This window comes from Equus przewalskii, chromosome 2, assembly GCF_037783145.1.
Source record: "Equus przewalskii isolate Varuska chromosome 2, EquPr2, whole genome shotgun sequence".
NCBI classification, from domain to species: Eukaryota; Metazoa; Chordata; class Mammalia; order Perissodactyla; family Equidae; genus Equus; species Equus przewalskii.
The window spans coordinates 100,015,958-100,035,643 of NC_091832.1; the positions used below are offsets into that span (position 1 = coordinate 100,015,958).

At 35.8% G+C, this 19,686-nt stretch overlaps 1 protein-coding gene across 1 annotated transcript in view; it reads right to left on the minus strand.

The window, feature by feature from the left end:
- Positions 1 to 1,183: 1,183 nt before the first annotated feature.
- Positions 1,184 to 19,686, minus strand: part of C2H4orf33 (chromosome 2 C4orf33 homolog) — a 109,571-nt gene continuing 91,068 nt past the window's right edge. The window contains exon 10 of the transcript XR_011537171.1: positions 1,184 to 4,340. The gene's annotated coding sequence lies outside the window, so the exon portion shown is untranslated. The remainder of the gene's footprint in view (positions 4,341 to 19,686) is intronic.

Sequence of the window (19,686 nt, forward strand, 5' to 3'; positions counted from 1 at the left end):
GAGGTGGCGTCCCACATGCCACAACTGGAAGGACCTGCAACTAAGATATACAACTATGTACCAGGGGGATCTGGGGAGATAAAGCAGAAAGAAAAGAAAAGAAAAAACTCTAACTCCTCTTTAATAACAGCAGAATTATCTGTCATATGGATGTACCATAATATACTTAATCATTGCTTTATTAATAGCCATTCAGGATGTTTCCAGTTACTTTGCTGTTACAAACAATGCTGCAGTACACACTGTCCTATGTACATCCTTTCATTTTGTGATTTTGTTTCCATACAATGAATTTCTAGAAGTAGAATTGCTGAGTCAAGGACTATGCCCACAATCTTTTAACAGCAACTGCCAGATAAAGAGGCAATCCAAACTCCCATCATCAGTGTACGAGATTGCCTGGGCCCCACATCCTCATTAGCACCGGATGCTACTGGTCTTAAATGTTTGCAACAATAATGGGTGAAAAATGATACCTGGTTATTTTGCTTTGCATTTTTCTTATTATTGTAAGGTTGAGCATTTGTGTCTCGGTGAATTGCATTTCTTCTTCTTTACATTGCCTTTATATTTTCTTTGCTCACTTTTCTGTGGCAGGATTTGTTGTTTTGCCTATTAATCAGCAGAAGCACTTTGTATATTAGGATTATAACTATTTGTCAATCGTAAGTTTTGTACATATTTTCTTCTAGAACATAGTTTGTTTCTTGACTTTGTTTATGGTGTTTTTATGCTAAGCAGAACTCTTTTTGTTTTATTATTTTAAAAAAATTTTAGTGGGGCCAGCCCGGTAGCACAGCAGTTAAGTGCACACATTCCGCTTCTTTGGCCCGGGGTTCACCAGTTCAGATCCCGGGTGCAGACACGGCACCGCTTGGCAAGCCATGCTGTGGTAGGCATCCCACATATAAAGTAGAGGAAGATGGGCTCAGGGCTAGCCTTCCTCAGAAAAAAGAGGAGGATTGGCAGCAGTTAGCTCAGGGCTAATCTTCCTCAAAACAAACAAACAAAATTTTAGTTATCTTCTTATGACTTCTGGGTTTCCTTTATTGCTTAAGAATATCCTCACCTTGATGTTTTATAGATAATCTCCTATTTTAAAAATATTTTTTATAGTTTCATTTTTAGTTTTAGATTATTAATCCATCTGAAATTTATTTCTATTTGCCTTTATTTTCTTCCATTTTTATATACAATTATACAAACACCCTCCTTTTCACATAGATTAAAATATTTATTATATTTTAAGTTATATATACTTGGATATGTTCTGGGGTTTTCTATTCTGCTTCATTTATTCATTTGTCTATTCCTATACCAATATTGTACTGATTTGATTAGTACAATTTAATAATTTAAATGTCTTGTAGGCACAATTTAACTATCCTTTTTTCCACAGAATAATATCTTAGCAACAATCATACATTGATTCTTCCATATGAACTTTAAAATATTTTTCCAGTTCTTCAAGAAACTCACTGGTAATTGCATCGAATTCATGTAATTATTGGGGGAAATTGCTATTATTATGGTATAGTTTTGCCTCTTCCTTCCTTTCCTCAGCCTTGGGAGGATAATTTGTTCCTGAAAAATCCCTCAGAGATGAGTTCCCCTAAATCTAAAATGTCATTTCCACAGAAATTTTTGGTGCTTCAACATTTAACTGACAGAGCAATCTCAATTTTATGTAATTGAACTGTTGACACAAAACAACAAAAATAAAGACGAAGGAATACAACAATGCAAAAGGAGCACAGATCATCACTACTCTGGCTAGCAAGCCATGAGCACCTGGAGGGAAGCATGGACGGCATCGTAGGCCAACCACAGCACTCCGACCGGGCAGCAGGCTGGCACTCCTCTCCAGGCGCTTGGCTGCTGCTGAGGACAGGATCCAGAGTACATACACTCGCAAAGAGAAGTAAATTTCTGTTGTTAGAAGCTACCTAGTCTGTGGGTTTTTGTGATAGCAGCCTTAATGGACTAGAAAAGGGGAAAAGACATACTTACTTGACAGATTCCCCCAATAAATTAGGTTCTCTAATGATTTGTCCCCAACATAAGTCATTACTATACAAAATCTGACAGAACTCAGACTTTCCACGGGCCTGGTAGAGTGCCAGCACATTATAAATTGTGTGTCACTTAACTAATCTGAGGCTTTGGCCATTCTTTTTGAGAAAAACAGATCTCTTTGGGTTCCTCTGCCGTTACTGATAGATTCTTAGAGACAAAACCTTGGTCAGAAAGTAATTCTTTGTTTGCATTACTTTACTTAAGAATTCTCTCCTTTTTCCCCAAAAGAATTTTGATTGTAGACAAGCACAGAATTCTGCCACCATTTACTGCTCTCTCCCCTGGGTTTTCTGAGCTATTTAAACTTTAAAGTTGTACTAGGACTAGTTTTGCTATAGAATATCTGACTCTGAGTACTGACTCATGGAATTTATTTTCAATATAAGTGCAAACCTCTCCTGCATAAGATGTGATTTCAAAAAAGGCTGGGTCAGAATCAGGAAGATTTATAAAGACTACAACTTAATATAAGGATTATTATAATTCTTATATTTTCATGGTTCTTTTGAGTTTCAGAGTATTTTTGGAACAAGTTATTTCATTTGAGCCATATAATAACCCTGACTCATGTATTATCCCTATTTTGAAAAACAATAAAACTGAAGTTCATGGAAGAAAAGTGGTTTACCCAGGGTCTTAGAACCAAGAAATGGCAAAGATCATGAGCACATACCCTACTCTTACTTCCCATAGTTCAACTGAAACAAAGCTGCAGTTTTTTAAATGATTTATTAAAAGTTGGAGGATAGTAGAAAGGTAAATATGACTGCTTCTCCTGGGTTACTGTGGGGTACTTCCACAGAAACCAGCCCAGTCCCACAACAAGAGTGTCTTCAAGTATGTGTACTTGACCCAGAGCTTAGGTGACGTCAAGAGGAAGAGAATGCCCCTCTAGTCCAGTCTCATGCCCACCTTCTAAATTCTTGTTTGCTTTCCCAAAACCAGCCTTTTTTGAGAGTAAATGTCCATTTTCTATAAGGGAGATACCAATAACTCTACACAGGAGAAGGATCTGGTCCTTGATTGTCAACTGGGCATTCTCTAAATACACAGTGCATTCCTGCAAGTCTGGATGTTCAGCTGTGCCCAATAACTTCTATGAGACCCCACTTGGTCAAACAGAGCCTACCCAATCCATTCCCTTTAAACAGAACCCCTCCTGGTCCCAGGGGAGACCAGGCATGTAGGATCTTCCTGCAGTCTTCAGAATTTCTACTTAATCTCCTATCAGCAGTTGTGTAAAGAAGAGCATGCACATGGCTTTCCAGGACCAAGCAATGATACCTATTCAGGGAGCTTTCTGAATTATATATAAAGGAAGAAACAATTCTATCTTCATCCCTCTACCCCTCAAAAGCCAAAGGACCTTCAGAAACTTAATACTGATAAAATATATACTCAGTTTATATAACCTTAAAGAGAACACTTATCTGTTTAGTTTAGGATATCTGTATTCAAGTTATTTCGTAGTCTTTTTCCAAAACAATTGATGGATAATTATTTACTTCCTACAACTAAAAGACTTTTGTAGTGTTCTGGGGTTTTGGTTTTTTGGATTTGGGTAGGTTAAGGAGGATTTTTGGCTTTCTTTCTCCTGAACAAAGAATCATTCTTCTCCAAAGAGGAACTTAAGTCCCTGGGGAATATAAAACTCCAACTTGGAAATAGTTACTTCTCCATCCTCTCACCATCAAGGCCTAGTCTCAGTCCTTTACAACAAAAATTTTCTGATGTATTCCTTCTTACTCACTACCTACAGAGTTCTAATTGTCTTGAAAAGTGCAACATAAACAGAGATGAAAAGAGGTAATATGTCTACTGGATGCTTTGTGTCTCCAGAATCTTATACATTGTAGACATTCAAGAAATGCAGGATGAATGGATGGATAGATAGATGGATGGATGGATGGATGGATGGATGGATCGATGGATGGATGGATGGACAAACAAACAAGAATGAACAAACTCAATGTGACCCATCTGTTTAAGTTAACTATTGCCCTATGACTTAATAATGATTTGCTATTTCTTAGAAATCTATGTGCTGTCTAGGCAGATTTTCTGCTGGTTTTGTCTAGGTTCATTCATTCATCTGTATTTAGCAGCAGGATCAGCAGGCATGGAAGATCCAAGACGTCCTCACTCAGATGTCTGGTAGTTGGTACTGGCTATCAACAGGGATGCCGTCCTTCTCCTTCACATGGGCTCTCATCTTCCAACAAGTTAGACAGGCTTTCTTACATGGTAGACTCCAAGCAGTATTCCTAGAATGTGAAGGTAGAAGCTTCAAGATCTCTTGAGTTCTAGGCTTTGAAACTCACATAGCCATTACTTCTGCCACACGTCAGTCAAAGAAAGACACAAGGCCAACCCAAATTCAAGAGGTGGGGAAATGTACTCCATCTCTGGAAGAGGGGAGTTGCAAAGAATTTGTTTCACAATCTAGGTTCTGGTCACAATTATTTACATTCCTTACGCCTGCAAAACTCACCTCCTCTCAAGACCCCTAAAAGTCTCAACCAATCACAGCATCTGGCTCAAAATCCAATATCCAGAATTTATATCCATATTTAATTCAATATCCACTTAAGCTCATGAGACCAGCATCTTTAAGAATAAGCTGTAAGAACTTCAGCCCTATTGATAACCAACCTCCTGGACTCCATCATCTCACTCTTCATTTGCACCACTTCTTCCCAAATTGTCATTGTATCTCTCCAACTCTTGACTCCTTGCTTTGCCTCTCACTTTTATCCCCTCATTTGCCCTTCCTGTCAGCTAGTACAATTTGTCCGGCGTGATCCTGGGAATCTTCTCACAACCGTATTACTTTCTCTGGACCATCCTGTTTCTGCGTCTCTTGGTAACTAACACATCCCAACTACCCCCATTTCACTGGTTGTGGTGGGGAATCAGATATAATGTAGAGATTAATCTTTTGAAATATTTATAAGTTGCTCAGAAAATCAAAGCAATGGAATTGTATTTATGATTTCAGTAATAATTTGTGGTTTAACACTTCAGTGCTTCACTCACCTGTCTATAAAATAGAATAAACAATTTGCCTAGGGCTATAGCTTGCCTCTCACCTATGTACAATTTGTTACTAGCAAGATTTCCAAAGATATTGCTGTATATTTTATTTTTATTTTTTCATCCTATGGAAAAAATATACTGCTTTAAAGTTATCATACATTTTAATTAGCAAGTTTAATTATATAGTATAATCATCTTCTGAACTACACCTCAAAATGGTTTGATCAAGAAGAACCACTTTTATTAAATTTGACAGAACTCACTTAAAATTAGCTTTCTAGAGAATGACTTCTGTTTAAAAAAATGCTATTCATGTTCTATCTTGCACTCTTATTATAACCTTGGCCCTGATGCATTACGATAAAGAGAACTAAAAGTGGCTATACTTCTTTCTTTTCAGGTTTCTGAAACGTTATTTCACATACCTAAAGCAAGCTGAATGAGGTAACTAAACCATCACGGTGATTCTTTTTGCTAAAAATAGAGTCAAAGCAGACAAATGAACTTCATTTCTCAGGTGTACTTCCTAAGTCTCCAAAATCCATGGGCTCTGCCCAAAAGTAAAACACCGTGCAATATAATTTATAATTGGAGCTATTTGTTTAGACAGCATTCGTTATTCTCTGTGCCTCAAATAGTTTAAAATATGTGACATCCTATGTCCCTGCTTATTTGCAATTTCACTCTGATACTCTCTACTAAAATAACCTTAAATATTCATACTTGAATACTATCTTCAGGCATCACTTAACCTCCAGTTATATATTCCTATAAGCATTTATGCAGAATAACTGTTAAGATAGTCATATTTATTTTTCAAAATGTACATTTGAGCCACATTCTAAACATCTCACTAAGCCAAACATAATTAATTCACTTATTCAACAAACGTTTACCCACCACATGCAGGAGATTAAGCAGTGATAAGACAAAGTCCTTGCACTCATTGAACTTACATCCTAGTATACAGAGGAAGTCAGTAAACAAATCAGCAAGTAAGTGTAGAGGGCACTAAACAGAGGTCAATGCTATGAGGAAATAATAAAACAGGATGAAGGTATAGTGAGCCAGGTTGGGGGGAGGGGAGAGGAGGTTACTATTTTGTGTAGCAATAATGCCCACTAGACATAGATCAGGCTGGAATGTCTGAAGGGTTTATTTCAGACCTCTTGAATATATTTCTAACTCTGGCTGAGCTCTCTCTTCCTCCCTCCAGGATTATGTGGCAGATCAGTGTCTCCTTTGTCTCCCATGTTAACGATCGCCAACACAGTGATATCTAGATTCCCTACCTCCCAGGATCTGCCTTAATTCCATGGGGTTTAATAATCATAAAACAAATGACAAAGAAAAGGTTGCCTTTCTCTTTAGAGACTTATCTTTGAATGTATTCTATTCCGGAAAGCAGTCAAGTCAGGTTCCTTCAGTTTGGTAGGACCTCATTTGGATAAGAGATTAATGTTCTTTGCTGAGCTCATCACTGATCTTTTATTCTTTGAAGATGGATCAGGTCTTTTTGCCTTTTCTATTTAAAGCCAGAAAAGAGAACTGAAAAAAAGTGCCAGAGGCCAAAAAAATAAACCAGAAAACTGCATCCACCCTATGTGAGGATAATCTAGGTTGCCATCAAAATGAAATTGCTGGCGTCTTTTACTTGACTTGGAAACATTTCAGTTATATTTCATCTTTTAAGATCATTAGATTAATTCTTAGCGAAAACCTGTTACTTCATACTAATTTCCATCCTCTCTACAAAGTCCTCAGCATGGCTTGAGCCTCTTAAATTCCTATCTGTGTTTCTGAAATGTGATCCTTCTCAGACTACCATCTTAATTGTTTTTCAGCTGATTGCTTCCTATACAGTTACTTTGAACTTCATGGAGATTTGGTCTTCTGATCTCCACTTCTTACCCACAGGGGCTGAAATCATAATTATAGTTATCCTTATCACCCATCTTGAGAAGTGATAGTTTCTTCATCTGATTTTCTATTTCTAATCCTAAATCTTGAGACTTTTATGAATATTAATCAGTGGGCAACACGGCTCTGCAGCACCACCGAAAACATGAGGGTTGTACAAAATGACTGACGACATTATTTAAATAGAAAAGATTCAGTTAGGATCTATGAAGGAGAAAGAGTCCTAAACTATAGCCATTCAGTTTAATTGAGAGTGTGACACAATAGGTAAGTATTGTTTCAAGGAGTGGAGAGGATTATGTGCTCCAGAAAACCAGTAAGGCTTCTGGCTCCTGTGGTTATGCTTAGTCTACCAGCTTGCTCTGTCTTCCACGCTAGTATCCCTGCAGATAAACACTTTGGAAGAAATGCTTGCTCTGGGCTTTTGCTGGATCACAACCACAAAAGTGATCAACTAGAACAGAGAAAATTAAAAAGTTTAAGGATTAAAGAGTTCATTAATTTCAGGGAGAATGAATGTTGTGAATACCTAGAAACTTGTATTAATGGAAAATGGCTTTTGAGTCAGAGAAGCATTAGAATGAAATTACTATTCCCTCCTACTCCGCTTTCTCATTGTATGATAAGTGATAGTCAAGTTTGCTGCACTGGCCAATTTCCATATTTTTGAGATTTTTTTTGGTGGCCATTGTTATACAAAGTCAGCTTATCATTTAAAATACCTATTGACTATTTTTCTTCTCTCTTTCTCTCCATGCAATAGAGGATTTTTTAAAACTACTGCAATTTGAAACTTGGATATTCATTACCATATTACTACTACTACATAGACTATCTAGTCAAAAGCCACATAGAAACGTGCTGGCCAAACTAGCAGAGAAATATGAATGATTAGCAGCTGCCAGGCAATAAATTAGTTGCTTAGTTTACTTATTCAGATAAAAAGAAAAAACAAAAGGTGAAGAACCAGTAGATTAAATGGATAGGTACGCATATGACTAGAATATTTTTCCCATGTCATAAATAGTTTTTCCCCTACATAGACTGGTCTTAGTTTGAACCTGTTTAGATTTGTAATCTCCAAGAATGAATGACACATAAGGATAGTGATTTTACCAATGCTCTAAATTAACAAAGAAGCCATTGTGCTGTGGTACACTTTATCTCTTCAGAGAGGACTTTGTAAAAAGTGAATGAAGGGGTTACTGATTTTCATTTGGGAAAATTTTGTTAAGGCAAACTTTGGGTTCTCAACTTTAGTTTAACAGTACACTACAATGTAACATTGCAATAAATTTTCCATACATCTCAGCCTATACTAAGACTTCTCTAAACTGCTGGGAAAATTCATTCCTTGACTGGCATTTTGATCCTTTTGGACCAGTGAAAAAGAGCTAAGATATAATAATCACATTCTCTCGTCTATTTCTGGCAAATTTACTAGTTTTGACAAAATCCAAAGCGTTTGCTGGTAAGGCACTAATGGAAACAGAGGCATTATAAACTGTTGGTTTTCTAAATTTTTATTCATTCATTTAGCATGCTTAAAATGTGTAAAGTACTACCTAAACTCTGATAGGGATGGAAGAGGGATGCTGAGGCTTAAGATTACTCTGTTCCTCATAGAGACCAAGTTTTAGGAAAAGAAAATGTAGACATTGCAGGCGTCCAGTAAAGCATGTCTGGTACTCCTGCACCCTTCTGTACCATGGCCTACACAGACTCCCATGCTCATCATACCATCCATTTACCTGCAGCATGGCTACTGCATGCTAAGTATGGACCCTTTATTCTAGAAGAAAGATACACACGCTCTAGCTGAAATATCAGAGGGTTTCAGGATGACACTAACATACTAATTGTCAAAAATATAAACTAATATTTGCTTCATTCTTCTTATTCATATGTATTCTCTTAGAACCTAGAGTCTTCCATGAACAGAAATCATGAGATACCTATAGGGATTACTGAATGTGTGGCCTTAAAAAGGGAATGCAACCTCCAAAGTTTTAAATTTAAAATCAAGGTATACCTAAACCACTGGGGAAATCTGGCTCAATTTGTATTATCATTTTTCACCATACGACTTTATGCTTGGTCTCTCTTGAAATTTTCTTCTCAAGTACAGGCAAACTTTCTGGCATTTGGGGGCTACTGTTGTGTGAAGTCAGCAAGTGCATTTCAGACTTTAAAATATGCATTAAAGAAATTATATTTGCAGTCAGTAATTGCAGTATGCTATAAAACCCTGGCCTAACAGATTCAAGGACAATGCTGCAGTGGTGTTTATAATACCTACTTGCTATACGAACTTCATGTAAACACAATCTCAAGTAAGTGTTCATTTCATAATGACTTCTGCTATCAATACTCAATCTACTTAGCTACCAGAAAGTGTCAATACGCCCTTCACCTCACATGTTCTTAAGTGACAGGTTCCACTTCTCCAGCTTGTTATTTATTTGTTAGCTTTATTGATTTAACTCCCTTCTCTGCTTCTACTTATATGTCTAGAGGAGAATGATATTAGCACAGACTTTGTGACAAAGATGCAATGAATAGCTTAAAGTGATCACTATTGGATCAATCTGTAAGGCCAAGGGAAAACGGAGAGAGATGAGTATATCAAGATGTGTTTACCACTATAGTCATGCCCGCGTGACGAAGTTTCGGTCAACAATGGACCACGTATACAATGGTGGTCCCACAAGATTAGTTCCATTTAGCCTAGATGTGTAGTAGGCTATACCATCTGGGTTTGTGTGAGCACACTCTATGATGTTTGCACAATGATGAAATCACCTAACGACACATTTCTTAAACATATCCCTGTCATTAAGCGACGATACATGACTGTATCCTTAATTTACACCAAACCAATTGCCATGAATGTAATTTTCAAATTCAGCTAACGTTTTTTTTTCAGATAACAAAGAACCTAATCCTATCATTCAACAAACATTTCTTAGTACCTACTATGTGCTTGCTACTGTGTTAAGTATTGGGAATGAAAAGATGAATAAGATAAGCTTTTTGTTCACAGCCTAGTAGGGGAAAGAGAAATTTTAAAAATAACCACAACACAATGTAGAAAGTACTAAAGTAGAAATATGAATGTTTTGGGTTTTGAATTTTTTGGTTTTGTTATATATAATAACAACTTCCTCCTAAGGAGAGCCTATAAAATGAAAGTACTTGATGGGATTGGGGAGGCAAGTTTAAACACAACCTCAAGAGTTAAATTGTTTTGCATAATAGAGGAAGGAGAATTTGACAATTTAGGAGAGAGGTCTAGGACAACACTGCCCTGTAGAAATATAATGTAAGCCACATATATAATTTTTAAGTTTCTGGCAGTCACATTTTTACAAGAAAAATAAAAAAGGTGAAATTAATTTTAATAATATATTATGTTTAACTCAATATATCCATAACATTGTCATTTCAATGCAGCAATATTTTAAAAATTATTACTGAGATATTTTATGGGATGTTTTCAAAGTCTTCAAAATCTAGTGTGTATTTTACTCTTACAGTACATCTGACCTCAAACTAGCAACATTTCAAGTGCTCAAGAGTCACCAGAGATGACCAGTGGCAGTGCATTGGACAGCACAGATCTAGTAGGTTAGAAAGGAGGGAGTCACCAATGAGTCAGCAGAAACCTGAGTGCTGTGTAATATGATCTCTCCACAACCCCCTACAATATTTAGTTAAGGCTACCATCCTCACAAATACTTGGTGAGAGAGATCTACAGAAAATGATGAAGCTAAATTTCACAGAAGTATTGATGTGGTGTAGGTCAAATGTGCAACAGTATATTTAAAGACAAGGAGGCATGTAAGGGTGTGAATAAATAGCTGAAGAGGTCTAGGAGCTGTTACTAAGAGATGAAGTCAGACATATGTGCTGGGGTGAGAATGGAAAGGACTCTGTTTACTTTGCAAAGGGATTTGTTTTTATGTTGAACACAATATGGAACTATGGAGTGTGTTTATGCCTGAGATTATATAATCAGATTTCTTTATATCTTCACTTGGATGTCCCACAGGCATTTCAAACTCAACACGATCAAAATTTAATTCATCATTGAACCATTCCTTCAAACCTGTCATTTCTATGTTTCTTAAGTTCTGCTACTCTTTTATTTTCCCAAACTTGCCTCCTAATGCCCTGCAAGGCTAACTAGTTTTCTCACTCTCCACTTCCCTAACTCTGTTTCAGGCAATCATCTCCCAACTAGATTATTAAAATCGGTCTCTCTTTTCAAACTTGATCAATTTCAATCCATTTCCCACAGAAAGATAAACTTTTGTAAAGTGCAAAGTAAATCATAAAGTTTTCTGTTTGTTTCCTACTTTTCTCAGAAGAAATTCCCAATCTCCTAAAATTGGTTTAGAAAGTGCTGAGCGATCTGGCTCTCAATTACTTCTCCAGTTTTACTTCAACATATTTTCTTCTCACTCTCCACTTCAGCCATACTGAACTTCTTTCAGTCCATCAAACATGCCCACCACTTCTGAGCCTATGGCTCTTTAATACTCTGTATTTCTCCTATCATAACACTTAGCATCCTATTTTATAATTTCTCAGAAATGTGATATTTTCACAATAAAATAATTTCTCCACTAACACAAAGAATAACCATGTCTTTTTCTCAGTGATAACTTCAGGGCATACCATACCAGGCACAGATTTAGGTACTCAATAAAATATGTGTTGAATGATTAATTTATATCAATAGTTACAGGTTTAGAGAGATCAGAGGAAGGTATCAAGTTAGGTTACTATGAAAGTCTATATAACAGATTTGAAAGTCTGAAATAAGGCAGAAGGATGGGTGATGTGTGACGGATGAGTGAAGTACAGCAAAAGATATTCAGAAGGTAAATTTTGCAGGACCTGGTAACTAACTAGATATAGGAGGTAAAGGAGAAGAAAGAGTTAAGGATGATTCCAAGTTTTAAATCTTAGATGGTTAGCCATGTCAACAAAAAACAACCACAAAAAGAGCAGTAAGTTCGTGTATAGGGAAGGTACAATAAGATTTTAGAGGAACAATGAGGTCAATTTTGAAAATATTTACTTTGAGGGATATGTAGAAGATCCAACTACCAATTGAGAACCTCCTACTGGAAGTAAAGCTCTGAAAATTCAGGAAAGAAATAGGAAAGAGAGATATAAAGTTCAAAGTCACTTGTCAATTGATGATATGTGAAGTCACAGGAATGGATAAAATTGAGAAACAGGAGTATGTAGAGTGAAAAGAAAAGCCAATGAGGATGGCCCCTGAAGGGTATCAATTTTAAGGATTTGGCTAAAGAATGGAAGCCTTAGTAATGGCAGATGGAACACATTCATCTACTTTCAGTCCATCCATAAGCCATACTAAAATAATACAAAGATTTTTATTTAAAAGTATAACTCATAAGGACAGGCAGAACAGGAGTGCAACAAGAAGAGAAGAACATATAACTTCAAAAGGTAGAAAACATTTGGACAAATCATAAAGAACTTAGCAAGCTGGAAAAAAAACCCCACCAGAGTCTCATCTAGTATTGAAGGTGGCCAAGAACCAAGTCAATTTATGTAACATCATCCCAAAAGGCTTGGTAAGAACTGGCAGCACTATACATTATAGAAAGTTGAGTAAAGCTCCACCCACATGTTCAATGCCTCTATTTCACTCTTTAGTTGTCAACTCTTAAGTGTGAGCGAACAACTAAGTATTACAAAACAACACAGAGAGTTTCTATGATGAAATAAAAAAATCAAAAAGGTTAAATAAATGTTGGAGAAGACTGATTTTGCAGGGAGAACAAAACTCCAAAGAAAATTACTATTAATACCTTTAGGGATAAAATAAATAAAATACTGCAACCATGAACAAGAACCAGATAACATTAAAAAAAAAATTCTGAGAACAAAAAGAGGGGTAAATACCTGGAAAATTAGAACTTTATAGTAGAAACGAAAAATTCAAAAAGACAAGTTTGAAGAGAAATTTAGGAGATATTCTAGAAAGTTGGGAAAAAAGAGAAAGAGATTAAGTAAATATAAGAAAATTACTGGTGTGGTCAAGAAGTTATAATAAAATATGAGTTCCATAAACAGAGAAAAGAGGAAAAAATCATTTGTAATTTGTATCAGTTTCATGTGGCTGCTGTAACAAAGTACCACAAACTTGGTGGCTTAAAATAACACAAATTTATTCTCTTACAGTTCTAGAGGCCAAGAGACTAAAATCAGTTTCACTGGGCTAATCTCAAGGATTTGGTAGGGCTGGTTCCTTCTGGAGGCTGCAGAGAAGAATTCATTTCCTTGCCTTTTTCTGCTTGTAGCAATCACTCTTATTCCTTGGCATGTGGTTCCCTTTTTCTATCCTCAAGTGCATTACTCTAATCTCTGCTTCTGTCATCATATGTCCTTCTCTCTGACTCTGACTTCTGCATCTCTCTTATAAGAACCACTATGATTACATCAGGCCCACCCAGATAATCCAGGATAATCTTCCTATCTCAAGATATTTAACTTGATCACATCTGTAAAATCCTTTTTGCCATATAAGGTAACATTCACAGGTTCCAGAGATTAGGACTGGACATCTTGGGGGCAGGGGGCTGTGTGGGTCGGGGTGGGGGGTTGGGGGGGACGCCAGCAGAAGGGACATTATTCAGCCTACAATACCATTGATGAAATAATTCATGAAAATTTACCATAACTGAAGGATCTGAGTTTCAAAATTAAAAATGTACCTTAATTCCTAGCACTGTGATGAAAACAGGCACAATAAAACACAACGTAGTGAAGTTTTAGATTATCAAAACGCATGAAGATTTTATAGGCTACAGTATAAATCATAATGACATAATTCTTCTCAAGACCATAGTGCACATTAGAAGACAGTGGAGGAATACTTCAAATTTTTAAAGGAAATTATTTCCAACCTAGTATCCATAACCAATGAAACTTCTATCTAAATGTCAAGTTAGTAATCTGACAAAGATACTACAAAAAATGAAAATTATAGACCAATATTTCTCTGATTAAAAAATCCTAAATGAAATACTAGCAAATCAAATCCAGCAATATATTAATAGGATAAGACATCAAAACCAAGTAGAGTTTATCCCTAGAATGCAAGATGGATTTAACATTTGAAACACAATCAATCTTAATTACCACATCAACAGAATAAACGAGAAAAACAATATAAATATATCAATAGACTCAGAAAAAGCAATGGATAAGATTCAACATCCATTCATGACAAAAACTCTCAGCAAACTAGCCATACAAAAGAACTCTCTCAATCCAATAAAGGGCATCAAAGAAAAACTTACAGCTAATATTATACTTAATTGTGAAATATTGAACACATTCCCTCTGAGAACAAGAAGAATGTCCATCATCACCACTCTATCCAGCACTGTTGAGGAGATCCATTCTAAATATTAGGGTGGAAGAAGTAAACGTGACATTGTTTGCAGATGGTATTTTTACATATGTAGAAAATCCAAAATAATCTACAAACTATTTCAATTGAGAAGCACATTGAGCAAGATCACTAGATACAAGGTTCAACACACAAAAATTAATTGTATTTTATATACTAGCAACAAACAATTGGCAAATGAAATTTTTTTAAATACCATTTCCAAAAGCATCAAAAAATATAAAATACCTAGGAGTAAATCCAATGGAAGTTGTACAAGATCTCTATATTGAGAACTAAAAACAACGAGAGAAATTAAACAACATCTAAATAAATGGAGTGACATGTTTGTGGATTAGAAGGATCGATGCTGCTAAAATAGGGGCCAGCCAGGTGGTCCAGTGGTTAAGTGTGCACATTCCACTTCGGTGGGTGGCCCGGAGTTCACCGGTTCAGATCCTGGGTGCGGACATGGCACTGCTTGGCACGCCATGCTGTGGTAGGCGTCTCACGTATAAAGTAGAGGAAGATGGGCATGGATGTTAGCTCAGGGCCAGTCTTCCTCAGCAAAAAGAGGAGGATTGGCAGCAGATGTTGGCTCAGGGCTAATCTTCCTCAAAAAAAAAAAAGAATACTGCTAAAATGTCAAATCTCACCCAAAACGATCTATAGATTTGATTCAATATCAATTACAATCCCTGGCTGTTTTATTGGGGGGGCTGGCATTTGGTTTTGGTTTTGGGACATTGGCAAGCTGATTTTAAAATTTATTTAAAAATACAAAGGACTTTGAATAGCCAAGGCAACCTTGAAGAATTGAGCTGGAGGACTTATAAATTCAGATATTAAAATTTATTATAAATCTACAGCAGTCAGGCCATTTTAATGGTCCAAGTATAGGCAAATAGATCAACAGAAAAGAAGAGAGTTCAGAGAGAGACCCACACATACACAGTCATCTGATTTACTCAAAGGCATCTCTGCACTTCAGTGGGGCACACGATGGTTTCCTCAGAAAGGAATGCTGTAGCTTGGGGTGTGAAGAGATGGGGGAAAAAATGAACTTTGATCCATTTATTACATTATATTCAAAAAATTAATTTTAACTAGATAGTAGACCTAACTGTTAAATATAAAATTTTTTCTTAAAAAGCTTCTAGTTGCTCAAAGAAAATATAAGACAATATTTTGTGATGTATTCATACAATGTGATATTAAGTAACAAAAAATGAACAACTATTGGTAAACATAATAATGCGAATGAATCTCAAAAATATATGGAATGAAAAAACATAAATGCAAAAAAGTACATACTAAATGATTCCATTTTTATGAGGTTTAAGAAGGCAAAATTAATCTGTGTCATAGTAGTCAGAATAGTGGTAACCCTTCATATTGACCAGCGTGGGGCACTAAGAAATCTTTTTGACTAATGGAAATGTTCTATATGTTCATTTGAGTGGTTTATACAGAAACGTATATATGTAAAAAGTCATCAAACTGTACATTTAAGACTTGTGCAACTTTACCTCGATAAAATTTGAAAGGTTTAATTGATATTTCAAGATAGAATACAGACATTTTTAGACATGTAAAATCACAAACTATTTGCTTTCTGTGAAAGCTACTCAAGGAAGTAGTCTACAAAACAAGAATGCTAACCAACAATGGGGCAGATCTGGGATAGAAAAAACAGGGGATCAAACCAAGGAGAGAAGGTGAAGGAATCCACAGCATGATGGTAAATAAATCCCAGAATGTTAATTGTACCCTAGACTTGGAGGGAAAACAGTCCAGATTGGAGCAAGTTCTGCCAGAGATGGCTGCAAAAAAAATTAATTTGACAGAATGCCTGATCATCTGAACATCTAAAGAGGAGATTTAAGCAACTGCAGAGAATTTGAGGTTTAATTAATGAAAGACATATAGAAGAGAGAAAACTGAGTAAGTGAAACAACTATCTTTTTCCAGGAAAACATCACTGTATAGGAAAATTAATGTAAACAGTTTACTACCTAACTTGACTCTCCGAACAACATTTACATGGTTACAACCACATAATCATTAAATATCTAACCAACTCTAACATAAATTTAAAAGGGGTTAGATAATCAGCTAAGGGGAAAAAGGGTCCCTCTGGGGTGGAGGGAATGGTGGTAAGCACGTCTGGAGACTGATGTTTCGGCAGTAAACCTGGTAGCATATTTCAATTTCTAAAATGATGTGCATGCACAATTTTTATTTAAATAAAATCTTCAAAATTTTTCAAAAAGAGGATGGGAATGATATAAAAGAGACTAAGAGGTGATCAGAGTCAGGAGATGAACTTCGGAAGGACTAATGGTTCGATTGAGTGATAGATTTCTTCTGATCATAGTCTAGATGGACTATCTCAAGGTTTTCAAATTAAGTTTTCAATGTTATCCTCTTGCATTTTAAACCTATCATTTTTCAGAGCAAGACAACCTGTCCTTTAGAAACTCCTCTTTTTTAATGCAAATGCTTTAAATCATTTGTGAGGCATTCTGTCAGCATTTTATGCTTGCTGGGAAAAGAAATTTCCTTCTCTCTTCCTATTATTGTATCTCTCAAAACATTCAGCAGAGAATTTATTACTTATTAAAGCAGATGGCATTCCCTAAGAGTTTTCAGGAATTATAAATAATTACAGGAAAGAGAAGTGCTTCCCTTACCAAAAAGGCAATAATGATGGAATCCACTATTGCATATGCCAGCGAGATCATAGTTTAGAGAGCAAGCACAGTTTTAACCTTTATTCTAGCTGATAGAAGATGATGCAGTATTCTATTATCCACAATGACAAGTGATTTATTGGGATACTTTCTTTTCTTCCAAACTGTTTTAAACCATTGTTTTTTTCTCCAATTGCACTGATTTTTCATCTTAGTGCATGCACAGCGTTGTAAACATTTGAGCAGTCATTTAAAAAAAAAACCAACGGCAACATTCTCAGCTTCTAGAGATATTGACTTCGTTAACATTATACCATAAATGGAGGTTTGCCTTGTTGGATGCCAAAACAACTTTTATTTAGGCAGACTTCTTAATAGCCTTGTCTAAAAGTAACCAAAGGCTTAGGAAGTTCCTACTAACATTTCCCGAAAAATTTGCTTTCTAAAATCTTGTTTTAGGAAAAACCATGGTAAAGGTTGCCAGATATTCTCGCTAAAAGAGAAAACTATTTTAAAATAGGATTCCCAAACATTGAAAGATGCAGGAAACAGATTAAAGGCTGATGGTGGGACTGTGATGATTTTGTATGTGCCATTTTTCAGACCTGGAATCCTGGTGTGCATTGTTTTGCCCTCAAGGGAGGTGAGATCGTCGGTCTTATGGTAAGTGATGAGAAAATTATCAGACAAGAGGTTTTGCTGAGGTTCTGAAATAAGAACAAAACATTTAAGAATTTTTCCTCCCAATGTTCTTCTCCAACAGAGAGAAAGACTCGTACTTCAGGCCGCTGCTAGAATGGCAGAGGATGATTTAGTTTTCAGGTAGGGAGTGGGTGGGGAGTACTAGAATGCTGAGTCAAAAGGGGCTTTGCAACATTGATATCTTTTTGACAAATTGCCCAGATTGCATGGTTAATGAGCCATTGTTATCTGTGTTCCCTAGATGTACAAAATCAAAATTCTGAAAGACTAAAGACTGCCACTCTAGTGCATTTTTCATTATTGATTGCTGTTTGTAATTGCATTACATAGTAAAATTTAGAACTGTACATGCATGAAATGGGGAGAAAATTTAAAGGAAGAAAGTATTATTAAAGATAACCATCATTACACTTTCAGGTTGCTTTTTATTTTAAAACATATAATCTAGCAAGAAGGAAGTCGAAGTATTGATATCTAAACCTTATATTAGGGAACAAAAGAATTGGATTCTGAAAATTTACTGAGTGGCTTGAGTAAATTACTTAATCCTCGTGCATCTAGGGCTTTATCATCTGTCAAACAACATAAAGTGGAAAAAACTAAGAAACATTAACTCTAAAAATCCTCTAACTCCACAAATTTTGTTTTTATTTTCAAAATATAATTTCCATGGGATATTAATCTATGATATTATTTGTTTAAAATATTCAAAGATTTTATCTATATCTATTTTAATAATTATCTGTTTATTTTTAATTATATTAATCTTTTGATTTACATAGATTTAAAAATCACACTCATAAAGGATATTGGAAAAATTGCTGTGCACAGGCCAGTGTGATAATTTTTTACTTGATATTAAAGTTATATGAAGCTGTCATTAGTTGTTTGAATCAAAATTATGAGATATTTCCTCCATATTAAAAGGTATAGATATAATAAACATCTACCACCTGTTGAAATAGCTTTCTAGGCCCAACACAGAGCCACTCCTGCCCAAGGTGCCACATCAGCAAACCGAAACTCAGCTAACTTTCCTGTCCCTGTAAATGCTCCACTTGACCAGAATCACAGCATATCCAGTCAGCCAATCCCCAACGCCAAGCCAACTCTGGGATCTATACTTATTTTCTTATCCCTTCTCACTCCAATTAGGGTTGACTAGGTGGCCCCAGCCAATGAGATATAGTCTATTTTTCTCTTCCTTCTTCTTTATCCTTTATCCTACAAGAACTTCTTGCCTTCTGCCCCATTTTGCAGTTCTCCAAATGGAGACTGTCCACTGCATAAAGTGTTAAATAAAGTTTGTTTGTATCACTCAAGTTGTCCTCTTTAATCATTTTTAACACACTCAACGTAAGAAAAAAAATTCATTCATCTCCTTCCCTCTCTCAAAATAGCCATTATCCTAAATTTGGTTACCATTTCCAATCATGTTTTTATAATTTTACTACATAAACTCTGTATATGTATATTGTAAGCATCATCTTGTATGTTTCCATTCTTCATAAAATAGTAGCATACTGTACTTATGCTGTATATATACAAGGTTATATTTTTGAGATTATCTACATTGATAATTTGGATATAACCCATAATTTTAATTGGTCTATTCTAATGAATTAATATGACAAAATTTGCTTATTCATTCTCCTCTGGATATGTTATCAAAACCAAAGTGAGTTCACCTCCTGGCAAGTTAAATCAGACTCTCCAGCAGAAATAGTTGTCACACAAAGGAAAGTATATTTGCAGCAAATTGGAGACCATACAGAATCCTTTCCAAAGTCATGGTGTCCCCAAACAAAGGGAAGCAGGGAGCT